Below are 11,483 nucleotides of genomic sequence, written 5' to 3' on the forward strand. Positions count from 1 at the left end.
TTAATCTGGAAATTTGGACATAATAAAACTATGAATTTGAAGAAAGGTACAAAAGTGAGATGAAGGTATTCCATATAGTCTGGATCTAATGAAATGACAAACTATTTACTTGTATTAAATCATTAATATTCCTAATCCCTTTATTGTACCACTGATTAAACATGGTGCCTTCTATATTTGGTAAAAATTCAGCATTTCGCATTATAGGGACAAGGAGAGATGCATGGTTATTTTTACCATAGCATTTTATTATATGGTGCCAGGAATGTATTTATTATTAGCTTTTGAGTAATAGCTGCAGGTCCTTTAGTGATATCTTTTGTGAGGAGACCAAGCAAAGTAAAAGGAGTACAGCACCAGTTATCACAACTATCAATTTTTTTCAAGTACTCATTAAGACACTCGATTCAGGCATGATATGCCCAGTTGTAAAATGGAACATTTGGTAATGCAAATCCAATTGAATTTTTAGGTAACTGCAGTACTGTAAATCTCAATCTCACCTTATTCCCTCTTCATATTACTCGTTAAAATTCTATCAATCTCTTTCTCTATTTTCTTATCAATATTTATTTTTAATCAATATAAAGTGATATAATCTGTATTAGATAAAGAATATGTTATAATATACCCAGTTTAATTAAGCTTATCCTACCCATCCCAGAAATAGTTAGATTAATCCAGTGTTCCAACTCTACCCTCACAATTTTAAGAGAGGATTCATATTTAATTTATGCAGTTCACATACATTATGGGAATCATATATGCCCAGGTAAGGTAAACCACTGAGAGACAACTTAAATGGAAATTTTTTAAGACTAGCGGTGTTCTTATATGAGACAAGATGCATAGTTTCAGACCAATAACCTGAAAAGCAACTTAAATATTGCATAACCTTCAGGATAGCACATAAAGTGGTTTCTGGGCTTGAAACAAATAACAAGGTATCGTCTGCATATAATGCAATTTTGAAAATAACCCTTGCCCTTTGTGCAGAGTATAAAAGCTGAATCCACTTAATAAATTCCTTTCCTAACCCAAACTTGTTAAGCACTGCAACTAAGTAATTACATTCAATCCTATTAAATGCTTTTTCATCATCAAGACAATATTTTTTTTTTTAGGCTACTTTAGCTTGATGTATTATGTTGATTAAGTGCCTCATATTATAACTAGACAGTCTTTGCTTATAAAGCCTGTCTGATCTGGCTGACAAGTCTGCCCTTTTTAAGTATAAAAGCGATATCTGCCAAAGTTAAAGTTTGAGGTAGCCCTTATTTTTTGAAAGATTCAACATACATTCCAGCCAAAAGACTAGATATATTTACCTCTAACTTCTTATAGAAATCTGTATCAAATCCATCTGGCCATGCTGCCTTCCAGCTCTGGAGAGAATTAATAGACTCTAGAACCTCTCTTCCAGATTTTGGTTTGCATAAAAGATCTCTATTCCTGGGTGGCATATGGTAATTTAATTTTGTTGAGAAAGGTATCTACTTTTTCCATATCTTTACAACATTCACTTGTATATAGTTTCTTGTAATAAGTTTGCATGGTGTCACACAAATCTTCATTTTTGTAGCACAACTTTTCTCTTTCATTCCTAAGTTAGGATATTGGATTTGTGCTCCCATTTTTCTTAACTAGTTGTGAAAGTAACTTCCCTGGTTTATTTCCTGTCTCAAATTGTCTGTGTTTGTCAAAAAGTAATGCCCTCTCAGTTTTTTTTTTGCTTTTTTTAAAAAGTTGACATAGTGCTAGCTGTGTGGCAGAGCCTTAGTTGGCCTCACTTGAAGTTGTGCTTGTAAGGCTTTTAATTCACATTCAAGCTTGAGCTGAGTTGCCAGTTCCTTCCTTTTTTTGCAGCCATGTAATAGAACCTCGGATATATATTTTGGCAGCTTCCGACTGTAGAGTGTAAATGCACTTTATTATCTCTGTGAGAATATGCAGCAGTGCTTTGAGCAAAAAGATGATGTCAGAAGCAGGTTTAATGTGAGTATAACCACCTTAGTTAGCATGCTAACATTTGCTAATAAGCACTAAACACAATGAACAGCTGGGCCTGATAAGAATGTCTTTAGTTTTAAAAGTATTTGGTTATAATTGTTCAATATAAAAAGGTATTTTGACCAGATGGCTCTACATGAAAAGTTAAGAGATCAGTTATTACAGTTATCAGTTATTACAATTCATCATGAGGGAGACACAAATGTGTGTACCAAATATTATGACAATCCATTCAGCAGTTTAGTCACTTTACTGAAGACCACTATATTCAAGCTCAACCTCTCTTCAGGGGGGAATCACCAAAGTTGATAGGAGTCATTATCTGGGCACCATGCATATCTATACTAAATGTCATAGAATCAAAACATTGATTGTTGTAGCTTTAAGCAATGTTTGTCTCATGAGTTATATCAGACTAACAAGTCTAACCTATCTATGTATACACCACATCCTGCAGTACTACAATATATATATGGTTTTGTATATGATTTTAGCTAACCTTTTAAGATATTTTCTAGGCCTCTGCCTTTCAATTGAATTTGTTGATGGAGCTTGGACCACTGCTAATGGTGAAGATGGAGGTTTCACCACAGGTAACGGTGAAAATGGAGCCTGGGCTGCTGCTATCGTTATATAGCTTTGGCCACTACAATGTGTGATGACTAAATTCAGACCACTACAAAATATGACGACTGAGCTTGAACCCCTGTTAACGGTGGTGACAGAGCTGGGGCCAGTGTACATGGTGACAGAAGAATTTATGCCACAACAAACTGAAGCACTCTGCTATTTGTGACAGCAAAGCATGGACCACTTCTTATTGTATTCCCGAAGCCTGAGCATAGATGCATCATGAGAACAGGAAATCATGTTCCTAGATGGTGCCCATTTATTCCAAGGATACTAGCTCACCCAGCACATACAAAAAGAAAACAAAGAAGTTTGAGTCTCTTCTAACCGTGACAGGAGAACAGAGGCTTCCCCTAATGATGATGACAAACTGTAAACTGTAATGACGGAACTTGAAGCAGCAACACCATAGCCACTTTTTGATGTGAGCCTAACTTGATAAAAATGATGACAGAGCTTGGCCAGTTACTACCTCCAATGATAGAGCTTGGACCATGCCTATCTTTGAATAACAATGGAGTCTGAGACACACTCAACTGTAGTGATGGAGCTTGGACCACTACCAGTGGTGAAGATGGAGGTTTCACCACAGCTAACGCTGAAATGCTGCTACAAATGAACACATGGCCTGGCTTGACAATACTGTACTATATAGTATAAATTGTAATGCACAGTGCACACAAACTGTTTTTTATTTGTATTGTTTTTGGTGTTTCTTTTGTCTATAAAAATATGTGTAATTTGACCTGATGTGTTGGTGTATGTCCTTTTGCTCAGTGTACAATAGCAGAGATTTCTCAAAGGGATATTTGGATCAAATCTTTGTGATAATAAAAACAAGCACCAATCCTGTTCAGGCACACAGCATCTGTGCATGTATTAGGATATATCAAGACTCATAAAACAGTTTAAGGTTTCCTGATTTTTCTAATCAGAACAATAATTGAACCTGACCAGTCTTTAATCAATGCCATTACATTTAAAAAGCCCATGTTTGAACATTTTTGGGATAGAATGGAATAAAAAATAGAGATCGTCCAGAGTTAAGGCCATTTAAATAAATCTGTCATGTTACTGTCAGTGCCATCTACATGTGTGGGTTGTGCATTGTTGATGTGTCTTCTGACTTTTTGTGGTTATGCTGACATGATCATACTGTGTTATTGCTGTACACATGTAGTTTAATCAGTTACTGATTCAAAGAAAATCATAATTACACACATATTATTACAAATTATTATTTTAATCATTTAAGTTTTCATTTGTTTTCCCCATTTGAAGGGTTTAGGTGCTGTAATGCATTAGAGTAAAATACAGTTCATTGCATTTAACACAAATTGGTGATTTTGAATATATTTTCTATATCCTGACATACAAAAATTGGAAAAAGAAATTCTTATTTCTATAATGATATTGATTTCTACCATATTGACAAGCCCTATTATGCAAATAAAAAAGCAGTACTATTATAATAACAGCATTTCCATTGTGTTACCTCCTCACCTGCTCCTCTTGGATCTCTGCTCCAATTAGCAAAATTGTTCTGAAAGTGTACAGTAGCTTTACTGTTTTCTGTAATTGCAAGCAACCAAAATGTGAGAAACCCTGAGACTTGTGCAAAATGTCTCCCTTACTGTTGTTGCACTTACTACTGATTATCAAAAGAAGTCAATAAAACTCATAGCATGCTCAGATTAGTTACCCTTGGGAAACCAGACAGTAGAGTTTCTTCTCCATAAGTAGCATCTCTCTCTAAAGAGTAAAACTCTGACATGGATCCCTGGACACCTCTCTGGCTGATGGCTGCTCTCCTTGTTCAGCACCAAACTGTTCATCTGGGGAGTCTGCTCCTACAACAGTTTAACACAGAGGAATGATCAAAAAAGGATTTATTCTTCTGTTTGTGAGGATTTCCTGTATCACCCTGACCTATCTCCATCTCCAAAAGGGGAGAAGGAGAGAGAACATTTTTGTTTATCATTCCAGTTGATGCCAAAACATCCATCTGCAGCAGCTAGTCCATGTTTCTCTCAGAAAGCATTTAGTTTGTTTGACTTTTCAATGTTAATCTTTTACACTCTATCCAAGAACGGCAGATAAAAAATAAACAGCAAAGCTAAGGAAAGACAAAGGTCAGCGCTACAGGTGAGTTCCATCTCTTTGAAAAGAGGAAGACATTGTCTGCTCAACAGCCACAATCTATTTATTATTAACTTCAATAACCTTCACCTCCTTGTGTGATCATCAGTTCAATTTCTAATAAACCGGGAATAAACCTTCTTCTTGCTCATCTCAGTATAATTGACAAGTTTTATATTATCTCTTTCTGTTCATATGCAGGCTATTAATGACAAAACTAATACTGACGTATTTTGACTTCTAATAACTATTTACTGACTTCAAATTCTCTGCTGCTGGAGGTGGATCTTTCTTTGATGGGTTCTGTGTCTAATGGCCATTTCAACTGGTTACTGCCAGGCAAAGCACCATTTATAGAAAGTGGATATATTTTGTTGTAGTGAAGCTAACTTGAGAAGTAAATCCAAATAAAATTGACCTAATAAAATCTTCATGCTTAAGATCAAATTAGAGTAGAACATGTACAGTAGAGAGACCAACACCTACAATGACTGATTTTCCTCCTGTTAATCCTGAAACCAGCCCAAAGGCTGGGCTGTTTTAACCAACAAGTCCTCCAAATTAAATGACCACATAGGTTGTTTGTACCTGCACTCCAGAATGACCCATAGCAGCGTAATATGCCGCTTTCCCAAACCATTACAAATCACTGTTAAAAAAATAATGATGTAAAAAATAGTGTTTTATGATGTGACAACACTGTGGTGAAGGTGTGGTTATCGTTAGGCACAAAAACCACTTAGTTAGGGTTCAGGAAAGATCATGGTTTGGGTTAAAATGATCACTTGAAATGTGGTTACTACTTCCTTAACGTTAGGCAAACTTCCTTGTCATCCCAACAGTAAACACCATGTTACGGTTTTTAAAAAATATGTCCCAAGTGGCAGCTGAAAACATGACACTCGTGATTAGAAACAGAAAGAGAACAGTGGTCTCCTGGTCTCTTTCCACTTCTTGCCATTTCACTAACTATCTAGCCATCTTTTCAACCTGCCTCCTCCTAAAAAGGAAGTCATCTTACATTGTCGTCATCTGAACTGCATGACATCTCCAGGTCATAATTACTGTGGCCACTAGATGGCTGTCACTCAAACGTAACTATAGGTCATTTTTGGCAACTGAATTTATGACCTACAGTGTTGTTTTTCTTGTGAGGACAGTCTCGTTTTAACAGTTGACCACATGTAGCTGTTGAATCTCTGCACAAGAGTCAGCATTTTCTCTTCCAACATTGTGACCTTCAACAGTGACTAGTTCACACTTCTCTGAGGTGTTCACCACTGCTGTGAGTCTTGTCTGCGCTGTGGTGCTGAAAGACACTTACCCTGCAAGTACTGAAAAATAATACTGTAGGACAAGTTAAAAGATTCTAGCAGAAGAAGATCCTCCTGCAACCAACTTTGTTTTTCAAAAGAAGGTAAAGATATCCACAAAGGCAAGCTCAGATGCAACAAGCACACAGACCACCACGAGCACAGTCACAAGCACATGTACCATTACCTACAGACATACAACCAACTTAGATCAAAGGCTGCTATAACATGACTGGGAAAACAGGACCTCCACCTGTCCTCCACCATTCCCAAATCCATCTCCCATCACCTTGATTCCCTTGAACCCTCTCTCAGTGTGATACTGTCCAGTTCTCAGAGAAACCCTGTACCCAGTGCATGAGGACACGGTAATTCTCATATCTGACTTACTCCCAATACTGAAGATCCTGATTCAGAGCTACTCATCAGATTTAAATTCTGATATGAATCAAACTTTAACTGGGATGTGTTAAATTGATGTGAGGTGATCAGCTCTAGAGAAGGGTTACCACTCCTTGTTGAACTACAGTACACACACAGTTCACTCGCAGTCAAAGAGTGGTGTGAGAGTGATGTGTCTCTTCTCTCACAAACAATCTGTCTGAATACAGACACCAGCTGCAGAGAGCACATCCACCACAGAACAGTGAAACATTTCACTTTAGCTGTTATGGAATTATTTTAACCGGTGTCAGCTAAATTTGGACGTTTCATCACTTTGACATTTTGCAGACCAGGAACCAGCTATCCAAACCTAGCCTTAGGGGTGATGCTGGTACTTCACATGCAAAATGTCGACCCAAAGTCTATTTTCTTCTGTTTTATGCTACATCTATAGTGATTTTGTATCGGGTTCTGAGCAATGCCAAAACGAGGGTGATCTACACTCAATACTCAATTTTTGCTATATTTATGATATTTCACGTTTTAATAGTAACTTTTTATTTATAAAGTTATATCACTTATCTGTCATGGTAGTGGTATTTTTCTCTTTACCTTACCTTCTTTCTATTTTTTGACTGTTATGCACCACAACACTAAGGCAAAGTCTTTGTATGTGTAAACCTACTTGGCAATAACCCTGTTTCCGATTCTGAGTCTGATACTGTGTCTGCTTGAAACCTGTGTTGACACAGATAGATAGTCCTGGGAAGTTCAAATTTTGTGTTGCCTTTAGACATCTATCAAACTTTGGAATTCAAGGTTATATCATTTCACACTTTTGCACACAGCAGCTGCAGACTGCAGCTCTGCACAGTGTTGCCAGATGGGAAATGTTAAAGTATCGTACCAGAGGCTTAAAATTATCGTATTTTGAAGAAAATGATCATACGCGAGTCATAACCATGAGAACAAATAGGCATAAATGTGTAATTTCAGAAAACATGGTCTGCTGCCACCAGTGTTGTAGTACTCGTAATCAAGTCCTGATTTTCAGGACTTGTGACTCCACGTGGACTTGTGCACTGATGACTCAAACTCGGACTCAGACTCAAGTACTGACTGCATTTGGACTTGGAAGTTGGAGGCGAGGACTTGGACTTGTTAATTGATAAAGAAGTAATAGTTTTTGTAATAAGCCCTTCTTATTTGGCATAAGATATTAGCTATATTAATTAGAGACGCACTGATCGATCGTCCACTGATCTAAAATGGCTGGTTTTCAGCTGATCGGCCATCAGTGACTGGCAGATCTGTCTCATATATCTGATTTTCTACCAGTCAGATTTTCCACACATAGCTGAACTTTGGTTCACGTCATGCACACAGTGGCAGCTGTGGCACAGACAGTATAGCCACACACACACACAATATGTCATTGATGTGGAAGATCTTTAGCATGAGTGACGAAGACACAAAGCTCGCAATTTGTAATACCTTTAACTCCAGAAAAAAAAATCTTGTTTATTTCTTATAAAGAAAGAAAATCAGAATTGGCAAAAATCAGAATCGGTAGGTCAAACTTTTAAAAAATTGGAAATCAGGATCAGACAAGAAAATTGCAATCAGTGCATCATTAATATTAATATAAAATGGTGACAGCTGTGTCATTTTTGTTTTATGTAGACCTTTCTTATTTGTATGTCAGCCCTTCGATCGTGCCAGAGTGGAGCACTGGAGCCCATCTTGGAACTTGACTCAAACTCAACCTTGATGACTTGGACTCTGACTCTTCTTTGGTGACTCAGAGTTGGACTCAGACTTGAACACTGGGGGCTCGAGACTCAACTCGGACTTGAGATTTAGTGACTCGACTACAACACTGTCTGCCACTGCCAGTGCTGGCTGCAACAAATGCTGCATTCATGGATGCACCATAAAGTCCCACTTTGAAGATGTACGTCACAAATACGACTCAAAAAACATTTCTTAATTACTAATGTAAAATATCTTATCAAAGGAGGCATATCGGAGAAAAAAACATGCATGTTAGAAACTGTGTAGACAGTGTGATGTTTAGATGTTGCTGTAGACATCTAGGCCTCTGTCCAATTTGTTGCATCTTTCCTCTGCACTGTAGATGTGAGTTTCTAATTTCCCACAGTACTGGAAAGCAGCAAATGGGGGGGGGGGGGGGGGGGGGGTGTGATAATGATAAGAATATTAATAACAATGAGAAGGAGACAAACAGTGTGACGACATTTAAACGAGCCAGAAGTAATTTTTAAATGACTTTGAGAATACATCTGAAACCAGCAGAATGACGTGTGATTTCTTTCAGAACTTTCTCACCAACATTTTGACTATTGTAAGCATCTGGCACATGTGATGTCATTGCCTCAAGTTGTAAGAAGGTGTGTAGAAACCATATCTCCCCAGTGGTGCAGTCAGCAAGTCAGCTTCTCTGGAGAAACAAAGGTCCCTGGTTCAAATCCCAGGGTGTCTAATTCAGACTTGCCAACCATGTAGCAATTTATGCATGTGGCATGTTTTCAACTTCCTCTGAAGGTCTGGACCCCGCTCATTGCCACTTGCAACTATATTATTATAATTAGATTTGAATAACACCTAAATGGCTTCTGTTATCATGTTCCATCTGCTGGATGTTTTATCAAGCATCAGTATTTGAACAGTGACATCATTTTACACCATTGTATAACAGATGGCTGTGCCTAAAACAACCTAAAACAATAATTATCAATAATTATAACAATAATAATGATAATAATACATTTTATTTATAGAGTGCTTTTCAAGTTACTCAAAGAAACTTAACATAAGTTAAAAGGATCATAGAAAAACAAACAAAAAAACTGAGGGCTTGAATTCTGAACAGTGAGAGGATACTGTGTAAGTACAGATGCCTTCGATTTGATGATTTGAAGAATTTTCAACTAATTGAAAAAAGGAGAAAGAGGAAATTGAGGTGGTAAAAGAGGAAATGAAGGAAGAGCAGAATCCATACTACTCCCTGCTCTGTGAGGCTTGAACTAAATTATGCTGGTGAGATAATTTACTGGATAACTCCAAACTTTGACCTGCTGGTTGAGCTAGAGGAAAAGTCAGATGAACACTAAGTCATTAGGCTTCATCCTCTGGGGATCATGAATGTAAAAAGTGTAATAGTAATCAATCCAGTGGTTGTTGAGATAGTTTGAGTTTAGACCATAGTGGTGGACCAACCAACAGACCAATATTACCATTCCCACAGTCAGTTATCTTGAAAAGAAAAAGAGTGCAAATGGTCATAAATCAACCCAATTTTTATCTCCCTGTCCAATAATTTATCCTCCTTTCAATCCTTTCAATGATCAAAAGGACTTGAATAAAGCTGAAAACTGTCAGCTCTGACCACACTGGCCTTTAAGGCTTCAGCAAACCAACTAGATGTATGAGGTCGTTCAATTACATACATTGGACTACATACTTTTTAATGATTTCTTTTTTCAATGTATTTTAAAAGATTTTTTTAATCCATTAATAACATGTTATGGGAGGTCTGGTCCTCCAAAGTAAGTATGTTAAAAAGTAAAGGAGACAAGGGAGACTGAAACAGGAATTGCAGAGAGAGGATGAGTGGGAAATGAGAGTCTGAGAGGGTCTAATGCTGAGCTGCACATCATTTTATTGTCTATAATTATGCCTTTAAAATGTCTCACATTGTTTACTGACCTCTCATGATATTCATCAGGAATGTGTACACACGGACCACAAATTAATCCAGACAAAGACTTTGTTCATATGCACTCCCAGTTATGACTCATATTCTGTTTTTGACAATATTTGTGATGTTTACATGGAACAACAAGTAACAGCATTATTTATATCCCTGTATGCATGATTATAAGGTTAAAAAGGTTTATGAACACTGTCTGCTGGCTGCACAGGCATCTCTTTGACTCCTTGACATCACCATGGATCTGTGTCATTTCTGATTGAGCATTGGCAACAGCGGAGAATAAATTTGCTTTGGTTTTTAGCTGCCTGCACACTGCTGCATTTGAACGCTGTCTTCTGGATTTACTCTTCGGAGGTGAGAGCAACGAGGCTTTCACTCACAATATGTAGATCATCCTCATTAATTTATAATCATATTATATCTTAATATTTTTCCATTTGTCAAGTTCAGTCCAGCATATTCAGGCTTCTTAAAATCAGGGTAAGAGCGTTTTTTGTTTTTTGTAAACAGGAGATGATGTTTAATGACTTAACACATCAATATACTAAATGAGGTATGATTAATTCTGAAACCAAAAGGTAGATGGATCATCAGATTACCAATGCTCCAGTTTAATACACAGAAGATAAATGCAACTATTAGTGTCTCGACAGGTTACCAGGCTGTAAAAAGTAAATAAACACAGAATGCACAGAAAACTGCTGTCATACTGTTTTGTATGCTTTGAAAGTTGTTTCTACATGAGTGCTGCAAGAGTAAGCATTTTTGTGTTTAACTGCTCATGTAAAATACCTGCTTATTCGATTACTATTAGATTAGTATTGCAGTGCTCCTACACTCACCTTTCCATACGACATTTTAACCAGTGTCAAATTATATGAGGAAGTTTGTAGAAGACAACACATTCTCCATCCCGCTACACATAAAATCAATCATAGGAAGGCAGCTTGTCTGGACAATGTTTAGTTATGGCTGATATTATATTAAAGTCTATTTCATGAACTTGCAGGCTCTAGCTTCCTTTTTTTGCCTTATGATCCTAAAAGAAGGACTAAAATCATAAACACAGCTATGGTCTAATCTTAACTTCACATCAAAATCCCAGTACTTACAAAAGTTGCATTAAGATTCTGTCTGGATAAGGATAAACGCAAGCACAAATACATCAAAAAGAGATTACAGTCTGTCTTCCCCATGTGGGAAAAAGTTTCCAAACCATAGTGTGTTTACACGTCTGTGCTGAAATCCATTAATGTCCTATCTAAATACAA

The sequence above is a fragment of the Thunnus maccoyii genome, chromosome 1, assembly GCF_910596095.1.
Source record: "Thunnus maccoyii chromosome 1, fThuMac1.1, whole genome shotgun sequence".
NCBI lineage: Eukaryota > Metazoa > Chordata > Actinopteri > Scombriformes > Scombridae > Thunnus > Thunnus maccoyii.